This window comes from Protopterus annectens, chromosome 11.part0 (genome assembly GCF_019279795.1).
Source record: "Protopterus annectens isolate FY-2018-M chromosome 11.part0, PAN1.0, whole genome shotgun sequence".
NCBI lineage: Eukaryota > Metazoa > Chordata > Ceratodontiformes > Protopteridae > Protopterus > Protopterus annectens.
Genome location: NC_056745.1, coordinates 1,241,255,385 through 1,241,270,913, shown reverse-complemented (window position 1 = coordinate 1,241,270,913; position 15,529 = coordinate 1,241,255,385).

The window sequence follows — 15,529 nt, the reverse complement described above, 5'->3', positions numbered from 1 at the left end:
AAAATTTAAAGGGACCGGATAAGGGAAAAAATTTCATTAGAACAATAAAAAAATTCTTAAAAATTTTAATAATAAATGAAGCATATGAGAAATTAATGATGAAAATGAATATCAAAGTGACACCACCCCAAGTCCCATCCCATTAGGACAACCCCTGGGGAGGTCAGAGAGAATTCAGAACAAATCACCAGTACAGGAGGGCTCAGAATACAGCATATCAGGTGGAAATACACAACCCACAACAGTACAACCAAGAACGGGGGAGGGGCAGGGGGAGACGAGGGAACTGGCAATAAACTACAATATGTTGCCTGACAATGAAGAGGCAGTTATTATTGTCAATGACCAAAATGATTTCAAAATTTACAACCTAAGTAGTGTCACAGTTACCAAGGAATGGGCAAACCTCTTTGAAAGAGGTCTTAACTTTGTACTCTCCAAACATTTTAATATAGAGAAAACCTTGCTTGACATTATGATTTTCACCAGAAAATTGAATTTTAGTGCCACTTTGGGTGGAGAAGCAAACAGAAACACTACCATTACCTCTTGTAAAAAGGCTAGTGTAAGCAACCCTCCTTTACATCCCACTATACAATTGTACCAAAAGATTTGTATGAATGACATTAGACAACTTTCTAAAAATCGGAATTCAAATCCATTACACAATTTAACTAAAGAGGAAACCATACTCCTCGACAATATATCTAATAACAAAGCCATTTGAGTCATGAAACCAGACAAGGGAGGCAGTCTTGTGGTCATGGACCAGGACAGGTACATAGAAAACATGTTAGGACATTTATTTGGGGAAGGGTACCAGCAGATTTCCCATAACAAACTTAACATCGCATACAGACATATGGACATGGTTCTTATGGATCTACTTTTGAATGACCAGATATCAGAGGTAGAATTTAACTATTGTACACAAAACAACCCCAGGATCCCAACAATATTTGGGATACCTAAGATTCACAAGAACATCTTGCATCCACCTTTAAGACCTATTGTGGACGCAAAAGGGTCCAAGACTTTAACTATAGCCAAGTACATAGACCTCCAGTTAAAGAACTGTCTGGGATCTTTTTCCCATATCATCAGAGACTCATGGGATTGTTTGAAAAAAATCAAACAGGAATACTTCAGTGATGACATTATTTTCACTACAATTGATGTCAAGGACTTATTTAGTGTCATTCCCCACAAAGAAGGCATGGAAATGTTTTATGACTTCTTATGTCAACAGACCCGAGTTTGCACACACCAAAATACTTACATTAAGGACATTAATGGAACTTGTGTTGGAGAACAGTTTTTTGACTTTCGAAGGTCATTTATTCAAACAAACCACAGGGGTAGCTATGGGGGCAGCGTGTGCACCAGTTTTTGCCAACATTGTTCTGACTCAGTGGGAATTGTGTCAAGTTTCTTTATCTTCAGTGATGTCCCATTGTAAGTTTTACAATCGTTACTTGGATGACATACTAATTTTTTGGGATGGAGACAGTGACCAGTTGCAAGGATTCTTACTGTTCCTCAATTTAGCACTACCTTCCTCAAATTCTCTATGGAAATGAATTCTGACTCCATTAGTTATTTAGACATCAGAATCAGTAAAGACTACATCAGTAGCATATTCTTTTCTACCATCTGTCACAAGCCTACATACTCAAACTCCCTTTTCCACTTTGAGAGTGGGCACCCTGAGTATCAAAAAAGATCCTTATTTAAAGGCCAGGGGGTGAGACTAGCCCGCATGGTTAATAGGATGGAAGATTTCCAGAAGGAAAGGGATGTTTTATTGAGTATGCTTTTAAGAAGAGAATATCCGAAATAATTTGTTGCATCTTTGTTGGAAGATGTTACTAAAAAGAGATTAGAGGGAAATTTCTATCCCTTATTAGGAATTGATATTACTAGATTGTGTGCACCGTTGGAGAACAGTAACAAACCTAATGGTCATTTTCACAATGGGCTCATCCTCACATATACTCCACAGTTCCCACTGATTCAGGACATTGTTTTCAAAACTGGTTCATCCTTAACAGTGATGAAAGCATAGGTCAGAAGGTTGGTGAAGCCCCCATAGTGGTTTACACAAAGGACACCAGCATCAAGAATATTCTTGAAAGAAATACATCTAGAAGTACCACCGGTAGACTGGGAAAAATGACAAAATGTGGGCAGTGCATGCAGTGTAAGCACATACTAGAGGGAGACAGGGTTTTACTCAAAGGTTATGGATGGGTTAGATTATTTCAGAAACACAATTGTGGCAGTAAAAAAGTAATTTATGCCAGCATTTGTCAGACTTGCTCATGCTTCTATATCAGAAAAAACAAAAATGCTTTTAGAACTTGCATTTACCAACATGTTTATCATATAGACAAATGTAACATCACAAATGCATTAGCCAAACATATTAAACTTCACCCAGGTCACTATTTCAAGTCTATAGTTCTTGAACATATCATCATAGATGAAAGGGGTGTACCTATTGACCATATGCTGGAATATAAAGAACTATTATGGCAATTGAGGGTCAATGCCACCACTAGCCCAGGACTCAATGATATGGTCTCACTTAGCAGTTTTTTTTTAAATTAAAAGCAGACTTCTGCATTTAAATATTTAATGTCTCTTACAACCATGACAAGAATGTTATTGATTTTATTTACTCTTGGTTTTGAAAACATATATATATATATATATATATATATATGGATCTATCTTACTACATGACAGTCAGACAGCTAGCGAAACACCGCATAAGATCAGCGGAGCCGTGGATCAAAAGTGAGAACATCGACATGGTGAAAATTGTATGCACTGGTTACATAAGACTCTGAGTGTAAGTGTGACTTGATAGTTTGAAGTTACATAGTTAAGTGAGTTAGGGTTAGAAAGCGCCTATAAGTGTACTGTGATAGTTTGTGGGTTTTTAAGTGAGTTGGTTACAATGGCATAGGTAAGTTCAGAGGTGTTTAATAGGTTAGTGGGGCTTAAGTGAGTTAGGGTTAAGTAGCAGGCTGAATCTCTGACTGTGATACCCTTGAGGAGGAGTTAAGTGAGTTAGGGTTAGGAGATTTAGGTGAGTGTCTGATAGTGCGGGGAACCTTTGGGCCCAGAATTTTGGGATCCAAAAGGGGGCCAAGGAAAAAAAAGAAAAAAGGGCCCTTTAAGGGGGAGGGTTTGACCTTTCTACCAGAAAAAATTTTTAAGTATTTTTTGTGGGGCCCTTTCCCCAACCCTTGTTTTTAAAAAAAAGTTTTAGCGCCCCTGAAAATTTTTTCCAACCCTGGTTTTTCCCCTTGGGTTTTTTTTACTTTAAGTGATTTCTGCATTTTACACTGTTTATTGCACTTTAAGTTACTAATTGTTGCAAATTGTTTCTGTAGGCTACACACTAAAGTCGCTAGCCGATTTACAGCATTTATAGCATTTACTGTCTGTTTTTTCCTTATCTCTGTAATAAAACAAAAAAATCTCTTGTTTTCCCGCCTTACTGAACTAGAGTAGTCCATTTTCAGAGTTGCTGATCCCTGGGCTTTGTTTTTAGTTTCTGTTACTGATCCATTGCCTTATTAGGAAGGAGGGAAGTTTCTTTGCTTACCAGTGGGAGTGGGAAGCACTGAGCGGCCTTTTTGTCCGATTTGGTGAAGTTTCAGCCAGAAACTAATAGTCCATTGGTCGTTTTGGGCCAATTCCTAGCTCCCTTCAGCCCCCTGCTATAAAACACGCTAAACTGTACTGCTGATCTAACCAGCATATCCTACAACTGAAAAGTTCATCTCTACTTGATTCCCAAGTAGACTATTCTCTATCTGTAAAGCCTAGCACTTACTCCTACAGTACTTGCACCTTGATAAAGCACTCTTATTATAGATAGTACCCCACCAGCCTAAAACCCACTTCCCCCGGAGTCCTTTGAAAGTCTCTTTATCTACTACTTCTAGTATGTCGAGGGATCAGTTGCTAGTGTCCTCTCCAGCTCAACTGGTGAACCTGGGAATATTGAGGCAATGTTACAATTGCCTCATGTACAGACAATCTCTCCTTCTCCCACAAACACAAATACATGCGAGATGCAACTATCTGCCAAACTGGAGGCTGAGCTCTCTCAACATAGGACTGGCAAGACCAGACAGGAGGAGAAGGTAACCACACACAATACATACCCAGTCACACATGGCACCATCACAACTTCAAATCATACACATACTCACACAAAGACATACTCGGAGGCTCTGATCAAAAATTTACCAAAACAGCAGAGACCACCAAAACAGACACCCAAACAACTACCACCTCACGACCCAACACATGCAACACATAGACCACACAGTCAGAGTGTCAAACAGTCACAGCCCTTAAGGCCAAACAAAATGCCAGACACACTTGTCATTGGTGATTCCATAGTCAGACACACTGACGTCCCGCTCACCAGACTGAGTAAAGATAAGGTCACAGTAAGCTGCCTGTCGGGCGCTAGAATCCGCCACATAACGCAAGCACTCAGGTCTCTCAACAGCAGGTACAAGTACGACTCAGTCATTGTCCACGCTGGTGTCAATGACCTGAGACGCACCTCCTTGACTACATGAAAAGGGACATCAGGAGCTCGCTGATTATGTAGCCCAGGCAGGTATGACCCTGACCTTGAGCAGTGTCCTACCTTCACCTAGAATGATGCCACAATACAGTGATAAGATGATCAGCTTTCATAATTGGCTTAAATTCTGGTGTCATTCAAAGGGGATCCAATGTCTGTCTGCCTGGGATGACATGCTGGACAAGCCACGCTTCACAAGGGACAGCTTGCACCTGTCACCCTTTGGGCTTCGGATATTGGCAAGGCTCTTGCCACCCCATAGTGCCTTTTTAGGCAAGGCTCAAATTCTAAACCTACCACCCTAGAACACCAAAAGGAAAAAACTAAGGGTAATGCTGCTCAATGCCAGAAGTCTCAATCTCAAGATGCACGCACTCGGGGGCCTTCTCAATATGGAGAACATCGATGTCTGTGCTGTGACAGAAACCTGGTTCAAGGCTCCTGAGAGCACCCCAGCACTAACAGGTTTCACCTCATATCATGTTCCGGCCCCAAAATCCGGACAACACCAAGAAAGGAGGGGGGGTGTCCATATTCATAAAGGACACCCACACCTCAAGGTTGGTGGCTACGCACGATGCATCGGAGACCATCCAGGTGCAATTAACCATAGGCAAGACTGCTCTGCAATTTGTAGCATGTTACAGGCCACCCTCTCAAACTCAGGAAACTCACATGGCCTTCCTGAAAACATTGGAGGGATAAATGTATCTCCAAACACCATCATACTAGGTGACTTCAACTACCCTAATATAGACTGGGAACACTACTCAAGCCCGAACACTCTAACCCAAAGATTCCTGGAGTTCATAAACTCAAATGCCATGGAACAACTAGTCACCATCCCCACAAGAGGAGAAAACATACTTGATCTCATCATCACGAACATGGGATCAAAATGTTCAAACCGAAGTATACCCCTCACTGGTGAGATCAGATCATAAACTAATCTCGCTGGAGGTCCTCATCCCGCCCCACCTGAAACAAGACAGACCACAGTGAAACACTTCTCAAAGCCCGATTTCACACTTCTAAAAACTAGTGTGGTCTCCTTTAAGGCCCCTGAGCCAGTGGTAAACATTACTCAAACCGCTGAATCACTTACAAATGCCTTCTACCAGCACCTACAGGACTGCATGGATCAGGCAATCCCAAACAAAACTAAGACTCTCTGTACCAAAGGCAAGCGTCCAGTCTGGTGGACCCCAGCCATAAACAAGCTCTACAACAAAAGGAGGAAGCTACTACAAGACAGAGCAAAATCCTTGAAAGGTAAGACACCTTTGATCATTATAAGTAAAAAACTAAGAGCTCTCATAAAATCATCCAAGGCAAATTTTGAGAGAAAATCGCCAAGGACTCTAAAGACAATCATAAGGCCTTCTTTAGCTATGTTAGAAACCTAGGAGGAAACTCCCAGATATGCTCAGAATTAGTTCAAAATGATGTGAAAATTACTGAACCTACACACATTGCTAACATACTGGCTGACAGGTTCAGTGCAAACTTCTCCCCTCCCCAAAGGAGAGAGATATCTATTCCAGAGGATTGTAGCCCCAAACATCTCCAACGCCCAGGTGAGAACTGCCTCACTAAGGCAAAACACAGCATCCATGGGACTGGATGGTGTCCCCGCGTGTGCGCTTCATGAACTCAACGAGGAATTAAACCCACAGTTAGGAGAGCTGTTTAACCTTAGCCTCACCTCAGGATACGCACTCCAAGGAGTGGCGCCTGCGACTGTGGTCCCACTTCATAAGGGCGGTGCCTCCACAGACCCTGGAAATTACCGCCCCATTAGCTTGACAAGCCTTATCTGCAAAGCCATGGAGAGGATCATAATGGAACTCATAAATAAAGACATAGGGAACTTGCAGACTTTGGATCCAACCCAGTTTGGCTTTGTCAAAGGCAAATCCTGCCTCTTAAACTTGGTTGACTTTTTCGAGACAGTCACCAAGGCCATTGATGAGGGAAAGGCAGTCCATACAGCCTACCTCGACCTGGCAAAGGCCTTCTGACACAATACCCCACTCAGGTATCATCGAAAAACTCATCAGCTTGAATGTAAACCCATACATCACAAGATGGGTTGCAAACTGGCTAAGTGACAGAACCCACAGGGTCAGAGTTGCTGGAGCCATGTCAGACTCAAAGCCTGTCACAAGTGGTGTCCCACAGGGCTCAGTCCTGGGTCCACTCTTGTTCGGCATCTACTTTTCTGAAGTACAAGCAAACACAGGAGGGTTATGGCTGACAAAGTTTGCAGATGACCGCAAACTGGGCCATAGTCGAAAACACATCTGACACAGATATCCTCCAGAAGGGCCTCACAGAAACGGATAACTGGTGCCAGAGCCATGGCCTGAAGTTAAACGCCAAAAATGCATAGTCATACCCTTCGGGAAAAACAAGGTTACCCCTAGCTACCATATAGGTGGCAATCCGCTGAGCACAGAAAAGTCATCAGGGATCTGGGGACCCAAGTTGACAGTAGCCTTCGCTTGACACTCATGTTGCTAAAGTAGTTAGGAAAACCTTCTATATCCACCTGATCATGAAGGGATTCACATCTAGATCAAGGGAGGTCATCGTCCCCTGTACTCATCACTCATTAGACCTATGATTGAGTACAATGCCCCATTCGAATGTATCTGACCAGACACCTGATGCAGCTTGAAAGGCCCCAAAAGTTCCTCACCAAAAGGATAAAGGGTCTCAAAATGTCTTATGCTGCCCGACTGAAAGAACTCCAGCTCTATTCAGTCTCATACCGCTTGCTCAGAGGTGACCTGTGCCTGACATATAAGGCCATGTCAAACCCAGATTTGATGAATATGCTTCACCTCAAAAATCTAGATCCCTCAGAACCACAAGGGCGGGAGACTTAAACCTTGACACGGTTATAAATAGAACGTGCTGGAGGGACAGATTCATCACCCTGAGACTCCCTATGCTGTGGAACAAAATCCCGGTACATGTGAGGCAGAGCACCTCGCTGGCCTTGTTCAAGAGGAATCTTGACCAATGGATGGGAGATTGCAGATATACACCAGGGATTACTTCAGTGTCACTGCTTGACAGAGGCACAGAAAAATGATAGGCATAGTTTTTATTCAAACTAAAGGGGTGGCGAAAGCCACATAACTATGGGCTAGGCTTATAAATGCCCTTGGGCAGATAGCCTAGTATGAACCTATGAACCTATGAACCTAAGAATTCTTACTGTTCCTCAATTCGAGCACTACATTCCTCAAATTCTCTATGGAAATGAATTCTGACTCTTAAGACATCAGAATCAGCAAAGACTGCATCAATAGCGTATTCTTTTCTACCATCTGTCACAAGCCTACATACTAAAACTCCCTTTTCCACTTTGAGAGTGGGCACCCTGTGCATCAAAAAAGATCCTTATTTAAAGGCCAGGGGGAGAGACTAGCCCGCATGGTTAGTAGGATGGAAGATTTCCAGAAGGAAAGGGATGTTTTATTGAGTATGCTTTTAAGAAGAGAATATCCAAAATAATTTGTTGCACCTTTGTTGGAAGACATTACTAAAAAGAGATTAGAGGGACATTTCTATCCCTTATTAGGAATTGATATTACCAGATTGTGTGCACCGTTGGAGAACAGTAAACACTTACTGGTCATTTTCACAATGGGCTCATCCTCACATATACTCCACAGTTCCCACTGATTCAAGACATTGTTTTCAAAAACTGGTTCATCCTTAACAGTGATGAAAGCATAGGTCAGAAGGTTGGTGAAGCCCCTGTAGTGGTTTACAGAAAGGACACCAGCATCAAGAATATTATTGAAAGAAATCCATCTAGTAGTACCACCGGTAGACTGGGAAAAATGACAAAATGTGGGCAGTGCACGCAGTGTAAGCACATATTAGAGGGAGACAGGGTTTTACTCAAAGGTTATGGATGGGTTAGATTATTTCAGAAACACAATTGTGGCAGTAAAAAAGTCATTTATGCCAGCATTTGTCAGACTTGTTTGTGCTTCTATATCAGAAAAAAAATGCTTTTAGAACTCGCATTTACCAACATGCTTATGATATAGACAAATGTAACATCACAAATGCATTAGCCAAACATATTAAACTTCACCCAGGTCACTATTTCAAGTTTATAGTTCTTGAACATATCATCATAGATGAAAGGGGTGTACCTATTGACCATATGCTGGAATATAAAGAACTATTATGGCAATTGAGGGTCAATGCCACCACTAGCCCAGGACTTAATGATATGGTCTCACTTAGCAGTTTTTTTAAATTAAAAGCAGACTTCTGCATTTAAATATTTAATGTCTCTTACAACCATGACAAGAATGTTATTGATTTTATTTACTCTTGGTTTTGAAAAAATATATAAAGAGATATAACATATATGGTAAAAATTTACATGACTTGCTAGTAAAATGCATTAAGGAAGCCTGTACCTTTAAAAGTGGATGTACATTCTACAAGAGTTTTTTTAATTGATTTATTGCACTGGTTACATAAGACTCTGAGTGTAACTTGATTTTATTCTGAAGAAGTCATAGTTAAAAATTGATGAAAGCGCACAAATAAAATTTTACTTTTTCTTGGCTGTCCAGTTCTCTTTGAATTTTCTCAGTTTTGCTACTTTTTGGTTTACAATGGACATAGGTTCAGAGGTGTTAAATAGGCTAGTGACCACAAGGGCCTTTTTAAGCCTAGTCATGCATCCTGAATCTCTGACAAGTTCTGATACCCTTGATAAGTGTAAGGAGGGGCTTAGGAGATGAAATATTTACTATGGCCTGGGAGATGAACCATTTACAAACTGCCCAAGTCCATTAGAGTCCTAGGTGCCAAATCAGGGATGAATTTCGTATTCCCATCCAATTGTCCAAGTTACACTTGAATTGGCGGCACTCTACTTTACATGGATGGCGAGCCTGTTCCAGAGATGGGGTAATCTCTGGGATATATACCTGTCTCTCCAGCAGGTCCTATTTATATTACAGGCAAGGTTCAAGTCCTTAGAATGGGTAATTCTGGTGATGTTTGTTTTGCGTATATGCAGGATGTCCATCAGAGTGGGGTCTGACAATGCCCTGTATGTCAAGCATAGATCTCCCCTCAAAAGCGTGTAGGATACAGAATACAGGGATAAATCCTTGAGGCGGTTTGCATAGGACATTTTACTAAAGCTCTGTTTTCTTTTATTGAGGAACGTCTGTGGATGTTCCAGTTGTTGGATGTGCCTGGTTAGGGACATACCAAAAGGGGCATTGTACCAAATACAGTGCTTCATAGGTTCATAGGTTGGTACTAGGCTATCGGCCCTAGGGCCTATACAAGCCTAGCCAAACAATCCCCCAGATATTTCTTCCCACAATATTTATAGGTTCATAGGTACAATGACTTCCTTGGCCTTAGATGCTATAACTGTGTTTATAAGTTCAAGAACAAAAACTAGTCACACAAATGTTTTAAAACCACAGAAAGAAGGATACAAAGGAGCTCAATCTGCACCACAATGTTTATTTAGCACTTTCATCCCTAAAATAAGGACTTCTTCAGAATAATCAATACAAAGTTTCAGGTGTCTTATATACACTTACACTTACTTTATCATCCAATAATTGCCTCATTATAAAGATCATTCATAAAGAAATACAACCCTGCACATAGAAAAATATATATGCACCCACTACTATGAAAAACCTACAAGCATCCTGTCGACCTTTATTTTAGCAAAATAATATATATATATATATATATATATATATATATATATATATATATATATAAAGAGAGAGAGAGGGAGGGAGAGAGAAGAGAGAGAGTACAATTTCATAATACAAAATTAGATTTTAATCTAAGTATGGAGCTAATTGATAAGGTTTCATTTATCCCCAGGTATGCCATGGCATGAGTCTGAAGCTGACACTTACGTTTCATTGCCTCTAAATAATCTTCAATCAGGTCCCCTCTCTGTCCTGCTTAAACATGATCTATTATTATAAACTTAAAAAAAATAATCAACATGCTTTAAAATATGTCATGCTAAAGCATTTTTAGACTCTTTTTTTGTGTGTGTATGTCATAATAATGCTGATACACTCTGTTTCTAAGACAATTCCTAGTTTTCCCTATATAAAAACACATAACTTTTTGATATAGGGCCAGATATACGATACACTTACTACTACAATTGTATCTTTTATAAAGCTTTTTTGTCCCATAACTGGCCAGCTCAACCTCATCCAATTCCAAGATGAATTTTCACTGTGAGCAATGACCACATTTGCTCATCTTCCCATTTTGTTTAGGGTACCTAACTCTTTCTAACATGTTCATAAAACTGACATCCTTTTTATATGTAATACGTGGGCCAACACCCACTATTTTGCAGTACTCAGGATCAGTCTCAAATACATTCCAGTTTTTCTTAATAATAGTACTAATGTCAGCAAACTGTTTATTGTATGTCAAACCATCCCTCTCCTATATTCCTCCAAGTTACTGTTGGTACTGCTATTCACTAGGGTGTCTCTATTGGTTCCTAAAAGTGGGATCTAATATCCAATAATTTTTTTTTGTGCCACTTCACTCAAAATATTATCCAAGAACAGCTCAAGGTACCTTCTTCTAGCCAGCATATTTCTAAATACTTCACTTTGTACTAAACATTCACTCATATTTGACACCATTCTGGCTAACCAAACACAGTGACCTTTAACTAAAGACTTTTTTTGATGTAGAGGGTGCCAACTGTTAAAATGTGGTAAAGTACTGGAATAGGTAGGTTTCCTATATATAGTAGAGTTAAATACTCCCCCTGTTCTATCCTTTGAGATGGTGGTGTCTAAATAATTCACACATTCCATACTTGTGGTCATAGTAAACTCCAAAAAATCTGGAATTACTGATATAGTCAAAAAACTCATCTAATTGCTCTTTGGTATCGGTCCAAAAGATAATAATATCATCCAGGTACGGCCCATACAGGGAACAATATTGTGAAAAGCGAGAGTTAACTACATAGTCTTTTTCCCAATATGCCAATATGATATTGACAAAGATGGGGGCACACACTGCCCCCATTGCCACCCCTTTCCACTGTCTGAACAATTGTTGATCAAAAATGATAAAATTATTATCCAGAACAATTTCCATCAGGATCCTGATTGTAAGAATCTGATCATGCCCATGTCCAGAATATTGACATAAACAGGTATAGAACCACTCAATACCTATAATATGTGGTATTACTGAAAATAGGTCTTTAATGTCTATTGTAACAAACAATAGTTCTTCCCTATATTTATCATTGGATATCTTGACCAAAAAGTCCCATGAATATTTAAGCATCAGGAGTGGTCAACTAAAACACGCTTAAGCTGTTGGTCTATAAATTTAGCAATGGGAAACCTTTTTGAAGCTTTGGTGTCCACTGTGGGTATAAGTGGAGGATCACTCAGGTCCTTATGTATTTTTGGCATGCCAAAGATAGTAGGTGTCCTGGCATTTGTTACTCTCAACTAATTATATTCAGTTACAGTTAACTGGTTATTAATCAATAACTCTTCTAATAATATATCCACTTTGTGATAAGCAATATTCATTTCATTAATACTAGTTTCCCTGTAGGTTTCAGTATACAACATGGTAAACATTTTATTACTATAATCATTACTGTTCATGATCACCAGTACTCCACCCTTGTCGGGCTTCATGATCCTCAATTCCCTGTTGTCAACTATATTTTGCAGTATTTGGTATTCATCACTGGATAAATTGTAGACATCATTCTTAAAATATTGCTTTTTGAAAATAATTTTCAGATGTCAAACTCACACATCTTTTCAAAAACATGCACAATACAGTGTAATACAGGGTTAAACACACTAGGCTTCCTACAACCATAGTTTACCTCCTCATTTTCTACTGAGTTTTTGAAATAGAATCTTAGGTTCAGCTTCCTAGAAAACAGTTTCAAATTGAATAACACTTCATCCATCAATGCATTACATGCAGGCACGAAGGACAGTCCCTTCGCAAATCGGCTACTGAACTACTTAATTCAATATCACTATAATTATATATTTTAAAATCACAGCTCATATTATTTAAAATAACATATGTGGTGGGAAACATTTCCATTTATCTCGTCCAGCTGGTATTGGTCCTCCCTCCCCCCCTCCCCCACTGTGGTGGTTCGTACCTGTTGTTGTAGGTTTCCCCTCTCTGATTCCTCAGTCTCTCGGACCTCCTCAGAGGGGGGATCTAAAGGGGGAGAGTTGCCACCATCCACATCTACTCCCTTGGTATTACCATTGTAAAGTTGATTTACTTCTATTAAACTTGTGGGTTGTTGTCCCAAGGGGGGCAGGGGGCAGGCTTTGTCTGCTTCATATTCCCTTTGGTCCCTAATTAATTTCTTAATTTTATTATTTTTTTAGTTCAATTAAAGTATACTTCCACATCCTAAGGCCCTTTGGGATGTACCTGTATCGTAAGCATTCCTTAAAATAGTTATTCTCAAGTTGAAGTTTTCCGTACTTGAAGATTAAATCCTACAATTGTTTTACTTGCTTATCCACTAAGCCAAAATCATTCCATGCAGCAGTTAATCCAGATCGGCAGTCCTTACCACCATCAAGCCATTCCTGTAAGGTAAGAGTTCCATTGTAGAACCCTCCACCCACTGTGGTGACACCATTTAAGCTGGAATGCAGATTATTGGATTTCAATTGGCTGTAAGTTAAAGAAGGTTTTCTCTGAATGGGTGTAATGCCACTATTTGTAATAACAGTATCCTGGGTCTCTCTTCTGATATTTAATCCATTGTCAATCCCTACCGATCTTCCTGTACCCCTGAATTGGGATACCTGTTGGGTGAGCTGCTCGACTAGCAGTGTAAGGTTGCCAACTGACCAGTTTAATTCATTATATGAAGCAAGTAATGCTCTTGAGGATAGGAGGCCAATGTGCTCAGTTCCTCCCATTCCAAACAAACTCAAGAATGAAAAATGATCACACAGACTTCTTAAAACCACAAAAAGAAGGATACAAAGGAGCTCAATCCACACCACAATGTTTATTTAGTGCTTTCATCCTTAAAATAAGCCCCCAGATTCTGCAAGCCTTGCATGGCATGCAGGATTAGTGCAGGAGCTCTAGCAGGCAATATGTCTGCCGTGCAATCCAGGAATAGCCTGTGTGGGCATGCACGATTGCTCCTGCACTAGTCCTGCATGGACTCAGCCCCTGTATTCAGATTACCCCATTTGCAGGAGAAATCCAGACAAATTAGGTGAATTTGAGATCCAGAAAGCTGAAAACCAGCCGTGTAGGACTAGTTTAATCTGCAGAAATGTACTCGGTTAGTAACCAAGTACATTTCTGCATTCCAAAATGGAGACGTAACAGCTCCAAATAAATGGTGCATATCATTCAGGAAGCATGCCAATTGCCAAGTATAAAGCAACTGGCATTGAAAGCAGTTTAAAAAATAAAAAAAATGTACTTTTATTTTTTTAGCTAATCTCAGCTGTTTAAGCATAGAACAGCCGCGTACAAATGGGATCAGGTTAAAAATAGAAATAAAATCCCCAAAAAGGCATTCTAACCAAAATCACTATTCTGCTATTATAGTCAATGGCAGGCAGAAGACAGCATGGCTAGTGAGTAGTGGTTGCTAAGGGGGGAGGCTCAGTGTAAGACATGTAACTATGCATTAGCAGGGAATCATAGGTTCATAGATTGGTACTAGGCTATTGGCCCTAGGGCCTATATAAGCCTAACCATAAAAATTCCCTAGCTATTTCTTCCCACACTATTTACTTCCCTGGACCCCTGTCTAGAAGGGTGACTGATGTGATCCCTGGGGTGAATTTCCTTTCTCCCATCCAGTCATCAAGGTTCCTTTTGAAGAGGGCCAAAGAGGTGCTCTGCTTGACATGTATGAGCAGTCTATTCCAGAGTCTGGGGAGTCTCTGGGTCAGGAACCTATCCCTCCAGCATATTTTGTTTATTGTGGTGACAAGGTTTAGATCCCTGGACCGTGTGGCTCTGAGGGATTGGGATTTCTTTAAGTGTAGCATGTCCAACAGCTCTGAGTTTGACATGGCCTTGTATATTAAGCAGAGATCGCCTCAGAGTAGACGATATGCAACAGAGTATAGCTGGAGTTTTTAAGGCGGTCAGCATAGGGCATCTGCTTTAGGCCTGTGATTCTTTTAGTGGGGTATTTCTGCGGCCTTTCCAGTTGTTGCAGGTATCTTGAAAGGTACATACCAAATGGGACGTATTCTATAAAGGATCTAATGAGGGATGAGTACAGTGGGACAATGACCTCCTTTTTTCTGGAAGAAAAGCCCTTAGTGATGAGGTGTGCCACATAGAAGGATTTCCTGACTGTTTTGACGATATGGTTATTGAAGGTGAGACCACTGTCCACCTGTGTCCCTAAGTCTCTTATCACACTTTCAGTGTTTAGTGTACTGCCACCTATGTGGTAATTCATGGGTACATGTTTTTTCTCAAAGGGGATAACTATACATTTCTTGGCATTGAGCTTGAGCCCATGGCTCTGACACCAAGCATCTGTTTCTGTAAGGCCATTTTGTAGAGTATCAACATCATTTGGGGATTCAATAATGGCTCCCAGTTTGCAGTCATCTGCAAACTTTGTTAGCCAGAGTCCTTTAGTATTGGCCTGTACTTCAGAGAAGTAGATGCCAAACAAGAGAGGTCCCAGGACTGAACCCTGAGGTACTCCACTTGTCACTTGTCTGGAAACCTATGCAATCTTATGCAAATGAGGGGAATGATAGTGAGTCCCAGATTTCTCCAGCATGCTAGTCAGCTTCCAACAGTGTAAGAGCAGGAATAGCTTGGTGCAAGCCTAGGAGTTAGCTGACATTA